This window comes from Xiphias gladius, chromosome 5, assembly GCF_016859285.1.
Source record: "Xiphias gladius isolate SHS-SW01 ecotype Sanya breed wild chromosome 5, ASM1685928v1, whole genome shotgun sequence".
In the NCBI taxonomy this organism is placed as follows: domain Eukaryota; kingdom Metazoa; phylum Chordata; class Actinopteri; order Istiophoriformes; family Xiphiidae; genus Xiphias; species Xiphias gladius.
In genome coordinates, this window is record NC_053404.1 from 4,689,041 (window position 1) to 4,709,161 (window position 20,121).

The 20,121-nt window shown below is 40.8% G+C and overlaps 1 long non-coding RNA gene across 4 annotated transcripts in view; it reads right to left on the bottom strand.

Moving 5' to 3' along the window:
- LOC120790154 overlaps positions 1–18,996 on the bottom strand; it is a 28,454-nt gene extending 9,458 nt beyond the window's left edge. For all 4 annotated transcript variants that reach the window (XR_005707506.1, XR_005707507.1, XR_005707508.1 and 1 more), the window contains exons 1-3: positions 18,941–18,996; positions 13,412–13,605; positions 132–257 (exon numbers count right to left, since the gene is read on the bottom strand). This is a non-coding gene — a long non-coding RNA (uncharacterized LOC120790154). The remainder of the gene's footprint in view (positions 1–131; positions 258–13,411; positions 13,606–18,940) is intronic.
- Between the last annotated feature and the right edge of the window lie 1,125 nt (positions 18,997–20,121).

The following is a 20,121-nucleotide window of genomic DNA, read 5'->3' on the forward strand; positions in this document are numbered from 1 at the left end:
TTTTTCTCAGCGTTGATTGTGCTCATTATGTTCTTGGGCTTAGAGAGTAACAGGGAGCAAATCTAAATTGAGGTGGTGTGCGGCTATATGCTTGCTGTCATTGCCGCAGATTCATGTCAAAGGGTTCTCACCTGTGCAAGACTCCCAAAGGGTCAGACACTAACAAGACGCCACGTCATGGTCACCCATCCGAGGCACAAACCTCTAATGTGGGATAGAGATATTTCAGTTGCCTTTAAATAGGCTGTGTTAGAGGCCTGCAATTATAGATGGGAGGTGAGAGGAATGTGGGGAAAACAGAGAGAGAGAAAAGAACATAATGGCTGAAAACAAAGTGGAGGGGCTCAAACAATATTCCGGATAGGTTCACAATTTCAAATAAGACAGATCATCTGCTCTCACTGGATTCAACCTGGGTTCTATTAGTGTGATATTAAATGTGGAGCCTGCAGCAGACGTGAGGACATGGAAATAACGTCCGCCCCCTTTTCCATCCACAGCACCTTCCCAAAACAGTGAAGAGAGATGGTCAAGGGAAAAGAAAGGCATCCACTGAAAATAAATACAAAGAAAACATCAGTATTGACCATCAAAGGAGTATAAAGCTATCAATTATATAAACCACATCAATGTCAATAAATAATTGTAACAATGAAGTTCTTTCATAAATGAATTTTAACAAATGAGACTCATGCCTGAACAAATCTGAACATTATTAGGAGGCCTGGGTTGAGAATGTGACACCATTTAGGTCTGAGTAGATTGGTACATTGGATCCCTTTCGTTCTCCATAATGCTACTAATTTTTAGAAGGTGAGTTTAACATAATTACCAGCTGTGACAGTATGGCTGATATTATTTTCACCTTGTGAACCTGTTTGTGTGTGTGTGTGTGTGTGTGTGTGTGTGTGTCATCATGGCAAAATGTGGTCCTGGAGACACCTGCTGTAGCAGGAACTACCACAGAGGCGGTTTTGAGTACTTTGGCAGGTGTTTTATATGTCTATCTGGGGACAGACTGTGTCACCACGATAGCGTCTCAACCGTGCAAGATGCAGTCACAAACCTTTACAGGTATTTAGTTGAAATCCAAATGAAAGCCAAGTTCGAAGATGGATGTGGTCCGAACAAGGACCAGGAAGGGGCAATGGCCTCTAACCCCCCTACTTCTGGCGCGTTGACGTTGACGGGCGTGTTGATGTTTTGACCCATAAATGCTCAGTAGCCAAAGTGATAATCTTAACAGAAACTTGGCCACACCTGCTGATCCCCAAAGCAGCCATAGAACTAGCAGGCCACTCATCTTATCGTAGCGACAGAAGCAGAGAAGGTTTTGGATAAATGTTTATGAAAATGTTGTGTCTCAAATCATAGTGAACCTTTTCTGTATCAAACCAAACCACAATTTTTCCTAACCTTAATCAGGTGTCCTGAAATCTAAACATAACCATTAAAAAGTTTAATAATTGTATTGTCACTGCCAATGGATATTTCACCACAAGATCAGATACTTTGGCAAAAAACACATTGTCTGTGAACATTTTACTAATATGTTCAATATCATTCAATTTCATATCAACATTTTTGCCACTTGCCAAAAACATTAATTAGCGACATTTCCTCATTATGATAATAGAAAATGTAATCTGGTCACAAATACAGTTTCTTCAAAATGTATTTGCCATTGCACATTAGTTGTATATCATATAATTTGTTGGAGACAGGGTTGGAATAATTATATTCGCGCTGCAGTTGCAATAAACTTCAATTTTGTCATGCCTGTTGATTATTGTTGGTCAAAGAACAAGTTCATAGCTGCATTACTGACAACAATTCTATGCCCTAAAATCAAATGCCAAAAACACCTCACAGAGCTTCTATTTAATGCAGAGATGCTGCGGTTCTACTCTGAGCCCCATGAAGCTCCTCAACCTGTCTCTAAGGATAAGTCTAAATACCCTGTGAGGGAAACTTATTTTCCGACCATATAACACTTCAAAGCACTGAAGGTCTCAGTTTGATGAAGCCAGCAGAACTATAACACTGGCAAAAAGTAGAGATGTAATCTTGAGGCTATGCAACTGGACACTCTTCACTCCTTGGCACAGGAGTGGACACTGCTGGGCTGAGATTCTGTCCATGAGAATTATCAGCAAAATTGGTGACAAGGCAATGTTCTGGGCGAAGACTGACCCACACAGAAAATGCATTTGATTTACTTTGAAGAATACAAACATAGCTCTTGCTTTCTTACAACAACAAATGGAAAGCACAGGCCACAGCACCCAATATTTCCCTAGGGAAAGGGAAAGAATGCCCTCACATGAGACAGGAAAGCTTGGGCCTCCACATGATTAGGTTGGAAGGGGATCTCACAAGCAAGTGGTAGCTCCAAGCCAGGCACCAGGCACAGGTAGCGCTAGGGAAGAAACTCATTTGTACCATTGCTCCAATTAATTCAATTTAAAAATCTTTCAGAAAACTTAACCAGATATTCTTTTTGGTCTCTTTGGAACCTGCATCTGGGTAAGCCAAGGAAAATAATTTGTTGGTGAGCAGAGGGCAACACTGTAACATGCTGTGACAGCACCGAAGGGCAAGGGTGGTCATGGTCTGTCCGGGAGGCCATACAGACAAGGTTTCTTGGATGTCCAGTGCTCGAGCTTAGCCAGGCTGCAGATGGAACTGGCAGCTCTCCAGGTAAGCGTCATCTGTCACATCAGCACATGGCAGTTGCAATGAACCACAGCTAAGCCCTTGCCCCTTTCCCTCAAAATACATCACCCTTGGGTTGGTCACCGTGGTTGAGGGCTGACCTTGCCACCACGGGTCTGGCCACCAGTGTTACAACTCTGCTCCAATAAACAGTAGTGTAGGTAGTCACAGTTTTGTCATTTTTTTGTTTTTCTTCTAATGTTTAAAGAGAAATTATTGCTTTTATTACATAAATGAATGATGAATCATACAATTTAGGGACTTAGTTTTGGGCTCGTTTCTTTTTCTGTAATTGATGAATTTTTGTCTGCTGCTGCTAGTTGTTTCTCATTACACACAACAACTTAAACTTACTATATTATTTAATTACAAAACTTTTTGATGAACAGTGTGTCTTTTTTGCATTTTACCATTGTCCTGAAATTAAAAATGTCTTTTTGTTTCAGTGTAGGCTTTTAGTCATGGATCCTCTGTGTGTCTGACTATGGACAATTTTAACATCTTACATGTCAGGAGAGACCTGACAATCCTAAAAGATAAGACAGAAAGCTTAAAACTGTCACATTGTCACAATACATTTATAATATTTGATGGAAGGGCTTTTTTTCTGCAGGCCTAATAGAGTCCCAATTGTTTATTTTTCTTCTGCTGCACTATTCTCATCATCTATCTTTGCAAATGCCTAGCCTAAAAGGACTTCCAAGACACTACTTACATACCATACAAAGGCAAAAAACATGGTAGTGTATCCTTATAGAATATATCAGATATAAACTTATTAAAAATAAACAAATAAAAAATAATGCTTCTATACATTAATGATAAGCTTTAAAGAAAAAATTAAGACAGATCGTATGTGTAAACATTTACTGTAATCTACATTCAGCAATTATGTTAAAGAAACAAACAAACAAATGCCAATGTAGTTATATATGCAGATGACTCAAATTGGTTTTGTGCTTTACCAACATTAGTAGAGCTCAGAGAGTCTACATGTTGGGTTTGCACTATTAATAAATGGATGGAAATCGACAATATAGTTCTTAACCTTGCCAAAACTTAATGTGTTGTATTTGCTAGGAATATTCTGGCGAAGGAAACTGCGCTCAGTTTTTTTCCATAGATGGGATATTAGTACAGCAGATCACTAAAACCAAATTAACGGGCGTTAACTAAGATAATTTACTGTTTTGGTCTGAGCAGAGTCATTAAATTGTTTCCATGATAGGTGAGTGCATTGCAATTTCAAGGAACTGTTCAACTTGATAAACTTTGCAACTTAATATCTGACTGATAATGTAATAGAATGACAGTTCTCAAAATAAGTCTCTTCTTCAATGCTTGGTAAAACCCACACACAAATGTTTGAGCCAGCAGAATCTGGACTGAGGGACAAATAGGCATTTTTCAGGCATGGTACATATACAGTACCATACATACTACAAATACAATGGACATTAATTATGTATTAGTCAGATGAAAGATTTTCTGGGTCTCTATTTGCATCCTGCTCAAGTACAAACATGCTCACTTATGCTTTGCAAACACTCTTTCACGCACACACACATGCATAAAGTACATATTCTCTTTCTGCTCCTTTCTTTGAACAGCATAGAGTGAATCCGAAATAAAACCGTGGCTTGTATAGAGAAACTACTGAAGGGCAATATTTGATCAAGTCAGACAGCTCCATGCCTTGCTAATATTCAAAGGATTCACTTGCTGCAGAAATGTGAATATGTAATGTATTCCCAAGTAACAAAACAAATACAACGGGATACACAAAAGCAGCTGAGATGTAGTGCAGAGCAGGCAGCTACCACACACAAGAGAAATAAGTAATACACCTTTGATGTTAGCATCATGGTTTGTTTGCAGTATTATGAATAAGAAGTATTCTATCAGGTGTTATCATTTTGTTCAGTTCATAGACAGAGGACAATGAAGCCACAGTCCAAATACCTCCTTAGCTCTTTTCACTTATTTTTTAGCTGTGATGTCAACTCACACTGCTGCTGCACTGTCATACAATACTGCCTACTAAAGAAATTACTTTATGCTTTCAAGTAATATCCTGAAATATTTTTATTTAAACAAGTACCATTGGTTCTGATGATTTTACATAAGATTTATCATTTTTTTTCTAGGAAGACTATACTTGCACAGAGGATGAGCTGTGTGTTATGTTGACCATTTGTATGCAATAGACTCAAGACAAATATGAGTGGGGCATCTGTGACATTTTACTTTTAAATCCTGGATTTGGGTTTACAGCTAACCCCCATCTTTGGAGGTTGACAATCCAATCCAATCCAATCCAAAAACAGTTATATGTAGAATTCACAGATTTCTGACTGGGATTGTCTCATTTAACACAAACAAAAACAAAAAACTTGTAAATTCATATTAATTTGAAAGATGCTACAGCACAATCACATAACGCTATACACATTGACTTTAAGTACTTTATAGAGAACTCTAAAGACAGTGTTCATCAGTTAGGGAAAAACAAACATTCATTGGTCAAGGCTAAATCACCACTGGACAGTTCGTACTAATGAGCTGAACTTACTAAGTTTAAACTCCAAGGTATGCAAGTCCAAATTCCAAGTCGAAACTTGGTGTACTCTGTGTTGGCAAAGACACAAAGAGTCTATAGCCATGCTAGCAGCTCTGTGAGGTTGTAGTTATGCACATACTTTATCATGCTAATATGTTGACAATGACAATGCTAACACGGTTTATTTTTTACTGTGTTCACCATCTTAGCTTAACATGTTAGGATGCAAACAAATATACTAATTAGCACTTTACACAAATTACAGCAAAGGCTAATGAAAATGCCATTAGTCTTGTATCTTGTCAAAAATGACGAATCTAAACTTTGACCTAGATGAAAAGTCAGAGGATGGCCAAGTCATTAGAATTACAGTACCCTGAGGAGGACATGAATTTACATATGTGATGTAATCCAACAGATGGCATTTTAATTAATTCAATTAACTGTAACTCTCAACCTCATGGTCGCGCTAGTGGAAAAGTCAGGGAATCGCAGAAATCAGTTGGATCAGTGGAAGACCATGGCAGTGGTTTAATGTTACTTACCATTCCCAACAAAGGAACATTGCTACTTGCAGCGTGGGGGTTTAGCCTCACGGAAAAGTCAGTAGCCCAGCAAGCTAAGTTGGCTAAACTTTTGCTAAAGACAATTTTATTTATTTATGCAGTGTTAAACATGGTATCCATGCTAGAGCAGATGCTACTAAATTGGCAAACATATTTGACAATCACGTCTTGTTTATTTTTAAGCTAAATGTAGTCTATCTGCGACATCTACTGGTTAATAAAATACATGGCATATTACTTTGAAGATTTATTTTGTGCTTGAAAAAGGTCTGTTGGGCAGTACCCAGCTGTCTAATTCATAGGTTGTGTTGTATGCAAAGAGGTACCAAATATTTTCTTTACAAATTTATTTAAATGGTAGTGTACAACCTACCTACAACCTATAAACACATACTGGATTACCTGGAAGTGTGATTTATTGAAGTCAGTGAATTTTGTTTTAAGTTATTTTTTAAAAACATAATTCCCAAGGACCTGACTTAAGATAATTTTGTTTAACTCATCTAGAGAAAAAAAAACAGAAAATGCCTCCTGCAAGCATACCATTAGCTCCCTTCAGTCAGTGACAATAGTATATCACAAATATAATTAGAAAAGATAAACTGAACAATGAACAAGCCACCTAGGCTGTAGAATTTTTTCATGGTGTTATTTAGATGCTTTAATAGCCTGGGATGTCTTAGAGATTTCTAAGGGGTGTCTAATGACTGTAAAAATACCTAAACCATTAAGGTCTTTTTCCACTGCAGTTTTGTAAAGTTTACTCTGAAGAAAAATGTCAAAGTTAAAAGAGGGACAAAGAGTCAGGACTACACATTCAACATGTTATTATTAAACCTTTGGGTGAATTTCATTTTGTTCCTTCATTCCCATTTAGTTGCATATTTCCAGTTTTTAGAAGCAGTTATTCAAAAACAAAACAGACCCTTTTATGACTTCAGGAGTCCTACCTACTCTGACAAGCAAGATGAATCTTAAAAAGGTCACCAGTTAAGATAGATTTTGGAAGAAAAGAAATCGAGAAAGTTAAATGCTCAACTCAAAAATATAAAGTACATCCTGGATGACATTTGGGCCACCCACACATTCCCAACATCAAGTATAAACACATGCAGTAATAAGTGTTACAGACATCAACACACCTGATGGTAATAACATGATTAGCTTTATTGTCTTAAAGAGACTTATATCAAAACCTGGGCAAATCAGACAATGGTAGAAACAGTTAAACCTAAGAGAATAGGTATTGGCAACAAGGCTTTTAAGTAAATTTAATCATGGGTAAAATGTAGGAATATTAGGATTCTCAACATTAATAAAATAAAAAGCATTTTCTATAAACTTAGAGGACTTTGGGAATCATACTCCTCAAAGAGAGACTAGTACTTTAGAAATGAAAAACATCACATTCTTCTTTCTCAGACTAAAAGTTATATTCCTAAGCAATAAAATGTACCCTTGCTCAATATAATACCCTCAGCGGTTTAGTCACTACAACCTTACTTAGTCTGGTATGACAAGACCAATTAGCTAACATTAGCTATCTAAATTTAGTGTGACTGGCAGCACAATGTTAGTTTTCCAGTTTTACAACTTCTTTACTTTTGCAAATGTCACAGTGCATTTTAGCATTTAAAATTATCATGTAAATATGCCTTGTCGCTACAGTGACTGCTATTCAGCAAATTTTACATAGTTAAAATTGGAGTTGAAAAAAAATTTCCTTCACAAGAGAAGAATTGTCCAAAAATTGTCCTTCACTTTGTCAACATCATTCAAGAGTGCAGCTAACTGCTCCCACTGAAACTGGTGAGCAAAAAGTTACTTTGACACGAGGGTGTGACAACTTCTTTTGCAATTTTGTGTACACAAAATGTTTTTCTTTTCAATACCTCAATAATTTGCATTAGTTGGGAGAAAATCAGTATCAACATTATCACATCAGCTCCTCTAATCCCCTTTACAAGTGCCGCCAGAGAGCTCAGAGTAAAGGTTGTCATAATTGAGGATTAACAGCTTTATCAGAGTTTTACATCAGGGGAATCTTGCTTGTTTGTGAGGTCCACAGTCGCCACAACCACATTTATGAAGCAAGAAGTAGGCCTACGGGCTGATTACATAAAAGTAGTTTGGGAACCGTGCTAATTTATTACATTCAACCATTCCTTCTTCTCTTGCTTCCATTAACAAACGTTAATGAAGATTGTAAGGTCACTGATGAAATATATTTGTCAATTACTCTATTTCCCATGAGGAAGATGAGACATTGACAAGATGAAACTGAAGTCATTAAACAGTAACTGAGTAAATCTCTATTCAATATTGTTGATGAGAAAAGGTTACTAAAATGGAATTTAAAAATAAAAACGAGAAAAATTTCTATATGTCTTGAAAAAAAATAAAAATAAATAAATAACTTACAAAAGTAGTTATATTACTTTTAAAGCATATTAAGCCAACTACTGAAGGCACTTGTGTAATGTGTATTCGCATTTCCTGCATGTATCCTCCTGTATTCGCATCTTCAGGCATGCCCCCATTCAAAAGCTGAAAAAAGATCACATTTGCTAATGTTATTTCATCTTTCTAGACTTCATTGATTTATTCTCTTTAATGTCTGGAGGTATTGCTAAAATTGATATCAGACCAGACACCCTCTCTGCAAAGCTGCATTGTTAATCATACAACCTGTGATTTTTGTGGCTTATTTTTGTTTTAGGTGTCTTTTAGCCTAAAATCAGTTGTATGAAATCTTATTTAAAGTCAGTTTTCTGAAGTTTAAATAATTTAAGTACTAAAATACTAATTCTTGGCTAAAATGTTCACAACAATTTTTTCGATTGAAACTAGACTAAAATGTTTATGGTTTTCTTTTGACTAAAACATAGAAGTTTCCAGAGTTTTTGTTGGAATAGAAACTGACTAAAAGTAAAAAGGATGAGATTGACTAAATATGACTAAAAGTAACATGGACTTTTAATCTTTAAATCAAAAAATAGCTGACAAAATTAACACTACGTCCAGTGTATAAAAAGCTTGATTTCAGGCAAAGGGCCTAACAAAACCTGGTCTCAAACTGGTGGCAGACATCAAACACAGAAGTAGGACCTCTATAGATACCGTCAGCCCACTGAAGGATTAAGCTGCCTCTACAGTCCCTACAGAAAGCATTAATTCATTAATCAAACATTTCAACAACATGTGTCATGGGTGTGGAGTGTGACTTTAAAGAAAAATCCAATGATGTCTACTTGGTAGTTGTCCTGACCAAAAACAGCATGCAGACAGTTATTGAGGTAGACATTGAACATTAAAAAAAAAAAAAAAAAAAAAATCACAGGTTAAAAGTCTAAGTCTCTTAGAAGAAATAAAATCCCACTAAAGGGAATAAAATATCTCAGTGTCAAGAGATCAGTATCCAATGCAGCTAAGAGCAGTCCTGTTGGCATCACAAACTGGTGGATTTGAGGGTGAAAGCAAATCAACAAACTTATCTCCTACTGCATCAAGAGTTCATATGATGTAAGGTGGGATAGTTAGCCATATTAACTAGTTGTGGTAATCCAAAATAATCTGTTATCTAAATACACTCCAACCTAGAAAATAAAAATCCATGCAAATAAAACCAACATATCAAACCAAAATAAGCAGAAGGAAGGAAGTGCACACAAAGGAAGGACTCTTTCCTATTCAGTATATAGCTTCTATCATTTTTCCAATGCCTTTGGAGTTACTGTATGGACCCCTGCTGCCTCCTCAAGTTCAACGGTTCAAAGCATGCCTGTGGGTGCAGCATGTATGTGTGCCATGTTCTCACGGCTTTTACAGTCCCCTTATTCAAGACTAGGCCATAGGCTGGCTTCTTCCTTTCATTCTGGTCAGTTTCTTCTACACTGTTCCATCATGGTGTCCATGAGCTTTGCTTCTCTCCCGGCCAACACACTGCACACCTGCCCCGCATCTCCTCATTAGCTGTCTGGAGACTGGTGGAAAAACACCCCTATAGAGCCCAGTGCGCCAATCACGACATCCTGTACGCCAAGTATCTTTCCAGGTCAATATAAAACCCTGTGAAAGCCCAGACAGTTCCCACCCAAAACAGCGCCACCACCAGAACCAGCCATCATATACATCCTCTCACACACACGCACACACAAACTATCTCCCTCTGACACATTGGTGTGTGTGATAACTGTAATCTGTTTTACACAGGACTTGAGGGCATCATTCACCGGTTTGAGGATCAAATCCGGGAAAAGAAGAAGTTGTTCGATAGCTTTGGTCGACTTAGCCCGGTACAAGCATATCTCATATATGCACCCTCCCCCCAACGATCATAGACTGCAGTCTCGGACTCTGCCACCACTCTTCCATAGCTGACATTGACCAGTGCTAGAGCATGTGCTGAACCTGGTGCATGAGTTGAGAGCCCAGCAGCTGTGGAGAATAGATTATATGAACGTGAAGCGGATGTGACTAATGAGCATCACTGCTGCTGTGGGAGCATTGGAACCTTCCTTCTACTGGTGCCGATCCCAGACCAGCCGGGTGCCGAGTCAGCTCAAAAAGGAGCCACACCCAAGACTCCAGTTCTTACCTCAATTTTTAATTTGACTAACCTCAGATGTAACTATCCTGGTCTGAGGTAGTTTTTGGCGGCAGGAACTACTCAGCAACATCACAGCCTCACCTGGAACTGTCAACTGCTATGCCTGATAAGGCTCCGGCCTACCCACTAGATGTCATTGTGCTCCCACTTTTACCGGACCTGGCTGCAACACCTTCTGATACTGCTGTCTCCTCTCCACCACCTGCGGACATTGCTCAGAAGATTCGCCAGCCCAGCCCAGGAAAATGACCCGTTTCAGTGGTCAGGTCCTCCTCCTCCACTCACCCCAGGTACCTGAAGGGGTCCATGATCAGGATAAGTTCTGGAGGTAACATTTGTCTGGAGACAGCAGGAAACCCCTGTGCTAAGACCTCGCTGCAGCAGTCCCCGGCTAGGACCATCCACAGTTGGTGTATATAGCGCGCACTTTGAATTCTGAAAGCGCTTTGTTTTGTCCTGACAGAGCCCAGTCTACACCCCCTAGCTGCTGTTCTCCCCCTCAACACTGATTGTTGGTGATTCCATAACTGGGAATATGCGTTTCCTTAAAAACAGTCACACACTGGTTCCCCTCTGGCATTCTAAAAAAGCGCAGAGGTTTACTGCTCCCGTCTGTAATAGTCCATGTGGGAATAAATTGCACCGTTCAACAGTCCAAGTTCACCCGATGTGATTTTAAGCATCTTTTTAAATTTCCCATTGCACTGTAGAAAGTTGGTTTTTATTTCAGGTTCCACTCCCACAGTTTGGTCATGGCACTGGTAGTTTCAGCAGACTCTTTAGTCTTCATATGTGGCTGCAGGCCACTTGTAGGGCTCCCAATGTGGGTTTTATTAACAGTCTCTTTTTAATGGGGATGGTATCCACTCAAACTTACCAGGTATTCAGATGCTAACTGTTAATGTGTAGTACACAGTATTGTGTACTACACATTAACCTGGTCTACGCCAGCTCAGGCCAGCTCAGGCCAGCTCATGTCCAGCGCGGTGGAGTGCAGCGCGGCGGTGTGGGTGGTGGTGGCAGGCCGGTGCCCGAGAGCTGCTGGCTGACGCGCCCGCCGCCGGGGGGGGGGGGCCGCAGCCCGGAGGGGGTGTGGACCAGGACGGTGGTGATGGTGGACAGTTCACGGGTCAAGCAGTAACAGCAGCCACAGGCTGCAGGATGCTGAGACTGAAGAGAGCCTGAGCTGCTCTGAGTCTGCCAGGGCTGAGGCTGAAACAGGCACCCTGGCAGTCAGAAGAAAAAAGCTGAAGAAGCTGATTCCACCAGTTTAATAGTCAAAGATAATACCGAAGGACAAAGTGTATTCGGTAGCCAGCTATCAGATGCAGGAGGAGACATGGAGTAAGACTGAGTCAGACGCTGTATCTATTGGTGAGAGTCCTAACAGGAACACAAACCTCTACTCTCTAGAGGAAATAAATCAGTTCCCGGATGAAACATTTGGAAAATCGGTTAAAGTGACTGATTATTTCAGAGACACTGAGAAGTTCATTAGATCTGTTGGCATATTAAAAAAACTGGTTGGGTTTGACATTTTGGACGAAAAGAAACGCTTCCGTCTAGAAAAACACGTCACAATTTTGAGGAAAGTCGCAAAAAGTAAAACTGTTAGAAGGACTAGAAGGTCGCTGACATGATCATGTACCACAAGGTGTTTTTTCCTCTTTACTGTTCCCTGCTTGTCTTACGTCTGATATTTTTCTCTGTCCCCTCAATGCGGAGCCTCAGAATAGGGTCTCTAAACACCAATGGTGGGAGAGACAAGCACAAAAGAGCTCTAATATCTGAGGTCTCTGCTCAAAAAAAGATTGATGTGCTGTTTTTACAAGACACACACACAACTCAGACAGACGAAGTAGATTGGGGTTTATGGTGGGAGGGTACATATGCCCTTAGCCATGGCACCAACTTCAGTGCAGGAGTAGCCGTTTTGTTAAAACCAACCACAAATACAACGGTTCTGTCTACTACTGAAGTAGTGAAGGGACGGTTGCTGATGGTCAGAGCAGAAATAGAGAAATCTGTGTTCTGCTTTGTCAACATATATGCCCCAAACCAGGGGGCCGAAAGAATAGTCTTGTTCAACAAGCTACAAAACGAGCTAACGAAACACCATCACGACCAACTCATCATTGGTGGGGACTTCAACTGTACTGTCGACTTTACTGTGGACAGGACAAGCGAGGAACCCCACCCGCAGTCATCACAGAACCTAAACAGCATTATAACATAACTAGATCTGCTGGACGCGTGGAGGGTCAAACATCCACAGTCCAGACAGTACACATGGGTGAGGGTCAGAGACGACACGGTCAGTGCAGCCCGACTGGACAGAATCTATATCTCCCAAAGTCTCAGCTCCAGACTGGTTGAGAGCAAAATTAGTCCAGTTGGGTTCACTGACCATCACTTAGTCAGCATAGATCTGTATATTTCACCGGGTGAAAGGGTTAAATCTTACTGTAGTTTTAACAACAAACTCATTCTAGACAGGACTTCTGTCACTGCTTTGAGCAATTTTGGCAGCAGTGGAAAATTTAAAAAACTGACTTCAGTTCACTGAAACTGTGGTGGGAGAGTGGCAAAACACAAATTTGTGTTTTTTGCCAACAGTACACCTGCCATTCCACTGCTAAAATAAGTTAGCAGTGCAAGAACTTGAAGCCAACATTAGGGAAGTTGAAGAGGGCTTGCATGGCAACCCAGATCCTGCTAAGGGCCAACTTGCAGGAAAAAAGGTTGGAGCTGAGCTCCTTACTGCAGGAGAGAATAGAAGGAGCCCTCGTCAGGTCCCGCTTCCTCCAGCTGAAGGACATGGATGCTCCAAGCTCCTTCTTTTTCAACCTGGAAAAAACGGTCGCCCAACGAAAGCAGATGACCTGCCTTAGGCTGCCAGGAGGCAGAGTGACCGCTAGTCCGGATGAGATGAGGAGCTATGCAATGGATTTCTACACCAACCTCTTTGGTGCAGGCCACTGCAACACGGAGGGCCGCGAGGACCTTCTGCAGGGGCTTCCTCAACTTAGCCCGGACGAGAAGGCTGGTCTGGATCGGGAGCTGACTCTGGAGGAGTTGATGGTCGCCATCAACCAGACGGCATTGGGACGGGCACCAGGGGTCGATGGTCTCTCCAGTGACTTCTACAAGCATTTCTGGAACACAATCGGACCCGATTTACATGGTGTTCTGTTAGAGTGCTTTAGAACAGGATCTCTCCCAGTCTCCTGTCAGAGGGCTGTGCTCTCCCTGCTACCCAAGAAAGGAGACCTGGCCCAACTTAAGAACTGGAGGCCAGTTGCCCTCCTCTGTACAGACTATAAGGTACTTTCGAGAGCCTTATCAAACAGACTTAAGGACGTCCTGGAAATAATTGTAAATATAGACCAGATCTATTGTGTACCAGATAGGACAATCATGGACAACATTTTCCTCATACGAGATGTTATTGATGTTTGTAAATATTATAATGTAAATTGTGGGATATTGTCTTTAGATCAGGAAAAGGCTTTTGACAGCGTGGATCCCTCCTACTTGTTTTCTGCACTTAGGGCTTTTGGTATTGGTGATGTTTTTCTGGCTTGGGTTGGTTTACTGTATAAAGGTGCACAATGTATGGTGAAGATGGGGACGGGGCTGAGCCGGCCAATCCCTGTACAGCGAGGGATAAGACAGGGTTGTCCTATATCAGGTCAACTATATAGCTTAGCTATTGAGCCCCTGCTGTGCAGGCTGAGAGGTCGGCTCAGTGGTCTCTCACTGCCGGACCTCGATCGTCCTCCCACTGTTTCTGCGTAAGCAGATGACATTTACATCTTTGTTTTCAGTCAAGAGGATGTTCAACATCTGCAGGACACCCTGACTCTTTATGAACAGGCCTCATCTGCACGGTTGAACTGGAAAAAAAATTGAAGCTCTGTTGGTGGGACAGTGGCGGGATCAGGCAGTGCCCAGTCTGCCTGGAGGACTCCAGTGGGGGAAGGAGGGGCTGAAGGTGCTGGGAGTGTTCTTGGGCACTGAGGGCTTTCAGAGAAAGAACTGGGAGGGAGCTAGGGAGAAAGTGTGCGCTCGGTTGTCTAAATGGAAATGGCTGCTACCCCAGTTGTCATATAGGGGAAGGGTTCTGGTTGCCAATAACTTGGTCTCCTCGACTCTCTGGCACAAAGTTATCGCTCTGACGCCACCAAGGGGCCTGGTAGAGGAAATTCAGAAAGCCATCCTGGACTACTTCTGGTCTGGTTACCACTGGGTCAGAGCAGCAGCCTTACATCTGCCTGTGGCTGAAGGGGGGCAGGGATTGATCAACATCCAGTCCAAAATGGCCTCATTTAGACTCCAGACCGCGCAAAGGCTGCTGTACAACTGTGGCCCAAGCTGGTTTGACACAGCTTGTCTGCTGCTGAGGAGAGCCGGTCGACTGGGCTACGACAAACAGCTTTTCCTCCTCCAACCGGAAACGGTGGACCTAACTGGACTGACACCTTTTTACAGCTCTGTCCTGCAGGCGTGGCAGATCTTTAAGATCACACGTCGAACAAATGAAACTCCGGGTATGTGGTTGTTTGAAGAACCGTTGTTTTTCAACAACTTTATACAGACCCAGACGTTGTAGTCTGCCAGCTTGCGAGCCGGTCTCAGGGAGGCTGGCTGCACCAAACCAGGACATCTGATGAAGGTGACGGCAACATCGGTGGACGACGTGGGAAGGAGGAGCAACATCACATCTACCAGGCTGATTTACAGAGTGGTGAAGGAGGTTAGTGCTGCCCTGCCACAAAACCTGAGAGCATTCGCAGAAAACAGAGACCTGTGCAAACAATGGAGCGAAGGCTGCGAGTACAGCTTCCCCTCTCTGTCCGTCACCCCAGCTGTGGGAGAGTGGCAGGAAGGAGGAGGACAGCTGCTGACGTTCACAACCCCACACCTGGACCAGTTCCAGGCTGTAGGGAAAAAAGCAGCCTATCAAATCTGCGTGAAGGTTCTGAACCTGAGTTTTTTGGTCCAGGTGCTTCCCCGAAAGGCTGCCCATTGAAAAGCGGACAGCAGACCTCCAGTGGAGGGTTGTACACGGGGCGATAGCTACGAACAGATACAGAGCGCACCTGGATCCTGAGCTGGGGGAGGAGTGTGTCATCTGCTCTCAGGCAGAGACCCTGGAGCATTTGTTTGTTCAGTGTCCTCGGCTGGTGACGCTGTTCGTTTTAAAAAGGTGGTTTCAGGGTATCAGGGAGAAATTTTCTTTTGATTTGTTCATTTTTGGCCCCAGGTACAGTGCTAAAAAGAAGACGGCACATACACTGGTGAACTTTTTATCTGGTTCTGCCAAGCTGGCCATCTGGCTGACGCGCAGGAACCCAGTCCAGAACACTTGCAAAGTGGAACCTGTGCCGGTTCTGCAGGGACTGTTATTTATTTATTTATTTATTTATTTTATATATATATATATATATATATATATATATATATATAACCCTACACAATGAAAGAAGCCTTGGATAAATCATAATATTCTTAGCTTTACTTTGGAATGTAGAAAAGCAGAGAGGAAATGGTAGAAATCGGGTATCCAAATACATTACGAGGCTATGAATTAGTTATTACTCCACTACAATAATATGGTAAAGAATGCAAGAGCAAATTACTTCTCTGAAATTCTCTCTGCCCATAAGCAAAACCAAAGATTTATGTAAGAATGTTGATAAACTGGTTAACCCAACTCCTCCTTGTACTCTGGTACCTCCTTTTACTTCATTGATATAGTTCATCAGAGCTTCTGTTACTACTACTGGCACACAGTACCACAGAACACTTTAAAATAATTTTTTTCCCCCATTTCCTTGTCTGACCTTATAGAAATAGTGTTTCTTATGAAGGTGTCTTCCAGTCCAGTTGATATAATACCATCAAAGTTTTTTTTACCAAGTCACTGAATCTATTGGGCCCTGTCTGCTGTCATTTATTAACAGTTCTTTATCTAATGGTTGTGTCCCGGTTTACTTCAAACTGCCTCTGTATAACCTTTTTTTTAAAAAAAAAAAAAAAAAAAAAAAAAACTGGACTGGATCCTACCCTGCCTCAAAATTACAGACCAATCTTCAAGCTACCTTTTCATATCAAAAAATTTAGTAAGATATGTTTTTTCATGCATTTTTAATTCTTATGTATTCTAAGCATTTTGGGGCTATGGCTATCACCATCTTTTTGTACACTTACCATGATTAAAGATGCCTATTGCAATGTGTCCATGTCACTCTGCTCTGCAGTAGTGCATACAAACTCACTTCAGTAAATCCAGTTAGGACTTCCAAACTGTCTGTTTGAAGAGAACCGCCTTCTCTAATCTAATATAGTGCAGTCGTTCCTGCTATCTATCATTACTGCTACCTGTGCTGTTCGCTACAAAGCAGTGAGTCTTTCAGAAGCTGGATTCCCCCACTTGTTCCCTAAAAACTTGTTCATTTTCTGAGTTTAGTTTGAGAGGAGACACCATATTGTCGGGTAACATCAAATATGATATTTCTTTAGCGAACATCTAGAGGGAGATTTAGACGGTTACTGTCTACATTAAACTTGGAATTTACTAATTCTTTTTGATAGCAATACTAAAGATAGCCGACAGAGTAATGTTAACATTACACCCACATCACCTGATTGTTTAATTATCTTACCTCTTTATAAGTATCAGTGTGCTGCTGCATGCACATTTTTGTAGTTTGTCTCAGCTGTTTTGTTGCAGCTTCTTGTGTAATTCTCAGTAGATGGTAGATAGATTTAGTTCATAAATCTGTTTCTTAGAAGCACAGGTAATATCAGATAACATTACTGACAGAGACATTACTTTTGAAGGTGTTTCTTATTAACAGTAGTGCAATGGGTCAAGCAGCTGAATCATGTTCTGAACAAGAGATACTGTATTTTGCAGAGGAAACAGTTTTGTTAATCAGGAGCTACAATTTATGGTTCAGCAGATGCTTGCAGGTTCTTAAATGAGACTTTGCATTAAAACATCCATTTGTTGCTTCTATTTAGTTTTTGTCTATTTTCGTGATGAAAAAAAGGTCGTCAATTAATATTTTTCCACATCATCTTTTGCTCCTGTCTTGTATGGCATCCCTAAGATGTCAGTTTTTGGTACCAATGGTATTTTCTCTGCACATGCCTTCCCTGGGACATATCCATGTTTCCTTTCATTGTTATGTCGATGACATGCAAATTTACTTGCCTCATGATAGCCGCTGATCCTGAATTGCTGAGTTCACTACATGACTGCCTATGTTATGTTTACAACTAGATGTCAAAACATTTTCTGCAGCTTAACTCAAACAAAACAAAGATCGTCGTAATTGGTTCCCAGCAAAAACAACTCCTGCCATCTGCTGGTTCCCTATTGGAAACACATTAAGCCTGTGCCAAGAATCTTGGCATTTGGTTTGATAGTAACTTAAGCTTTGAGCAGCACAGCACAAAACTTGTGCATTCTTGTTTTTATCATCTCAGAAATATTTCCAAAATATGATCTATTTTATCGTTCAAAGACATAGATAGCATTTTACATGTCGTCATCTCTTTACACCTTGACTATTCAAACAGTCTCTCTCCCTGCCTCAAACAAAAATCTATTAATCCAGACTGTACTGAACTCAGCCACTAGGCTTCTAACAGGATCCAAGAGAATTGATCACATCACACCTGTTTTAGCTTCCTAGCACTGGGTCTGGGTATGTTTTAGAATTGATTTTAAGACCTCACTGTTGACTTAAGGAGACTGTCCTCCCCTAAGAAAGTGCCACCATAAGGGCACTATTTCACGCACCACTCCTATACGTCGCGTCAAGCAGTAGGGAAAAACAACCTATATAGTTTTTCAGGTTTAAGGACATGTTGCTTTTAAGGCTCTTCGTGGCTTCGTTCCATAGTATACTGTATATCTGACCTTGTAGTTGCAAGCTAGTACGTACCCTGAGATCCTCAGGTACAAGTCCCTCTCTGTTCCTGAGTTGGGCTGAAAACTAGGTGAGTCAGAGCATTCATAGTCAGACCCCAAAAGCTATGGAATGAGCTGCATGAGGTAATCAGGTCAGCAGACTCATTGACCTCTTTTAAATCTCTTCTTAAAAAAACAACAACAACAAAAAACACTTTTAATCGGAGAGGTTGTCCTTGCTTTTTATTGACTTCCATTTTGCTGGCAACACTGTAATTGGTGTTATTTGCTTATTACTTTTTTATGATCTGCTTGTTTTGAAGTTGTTGCCTTCTGTGATGCACTTTATAACATGGATTTAGAAAAGTTATCTATAAATAAAAAATTATTATTGAAATTACTCATTTGCCATATTTTCATTTCCACTTGTTTTGGAGGTTTAAAAGAGATTAAAAGTAGAGACTATATTTGGGTGGTGGCAGCTGAGGCAGGAGGGGGAACCCAAATGCAGGCACAGAGGAGGCAGGTAGAAACAGTAAAGGGCTTTAATAGTGAGACAAACTTACAGGCAGTGCAGGCAGGAACAGAAGACCAAGACCAAGACCAAGACCAAGACCAAGACCAAGACCAAGACCAAGACCAAGACCAAGACCAAGACCAAGACCTCATGGGAACACATAAATGCAGAAACGATGAGATAAACTAAAAACAATTGTGAGCAGAGGGCAGGTATATGTAGTCCATGGCTGATTACAGATGACAAACAGGTGAGAGGGGCTTGGGATTTAGAGCTGGGTGGTTATCAGAGTGAGAGCAGGTGTGCAGATTGTCAGGGAAAGCCAGGTGACTACACTGCAGGGAAACATGGCAGGAGGGAATGCCAGGTCTGGAGGACGGAACAAGAGAGCCCAGAAATGAATCATGACATTCCTGCTGTGACAAGTTCAAACATCTGCTGTGAAAAGGTCTCACCTCAGAATGAAGTGAAGGAACTGTCATTTGACAAAAGACGTGGAGTGATTTTTGACTGCTGTAGTGCAGTTGAATGCATAAGAACAACTAATCAAAAATGTATAGGTCTGGAAGGGTATGTTGACATGAACCAGTTGGAAGCAGAGAATTATGAATGCAGATCAAAAGGAATCTACCGTTTAAGGAATCTGTGCAAAACAAATCAAATCCTCATCTAAGTACTTTTTTTTTGCGTTATTCTTGTACACTATTATTACTATTATTTGTCTTATTTGAATACAAGATTTCAACTGAGCAAATTGAGCAATGTAATAGTTACAATACATAAAGTGCTGAATTAACTAAATAGCATGACTCAACAAAGACTGAATAAACAAAGAATGTTGATAATTAGTGTTTGACTGATTAATGTTTAGTGACTGATTAGGTCCATTTTTGGAGAGCAGCCACGTTGACCCTGAAGTCACTGCCAAGGCTAGCTGCTAACACTTTTCTTTGTCCTTGTGTCATGAGTCAGCTCAATTTGAATTATATGAAGTGCAGCACAACCTGACAGTTGCAGTTTGAAATTTTGATTGAAATGTGCTAATGACCCAATTCAGCATGAGACAAATGTGTGACTCGTGAACTGATCAAGTGCCAACATTAACTCACAATACAGATCTTCATCTTCATATTAGACCTAAGAAAATATGACACTGTCCATGTTCCATTAACATACTTTGGTTTCAGATTATATGAAGCATAAAAAGAAGGATGGGCTTAAAAGTGTGAT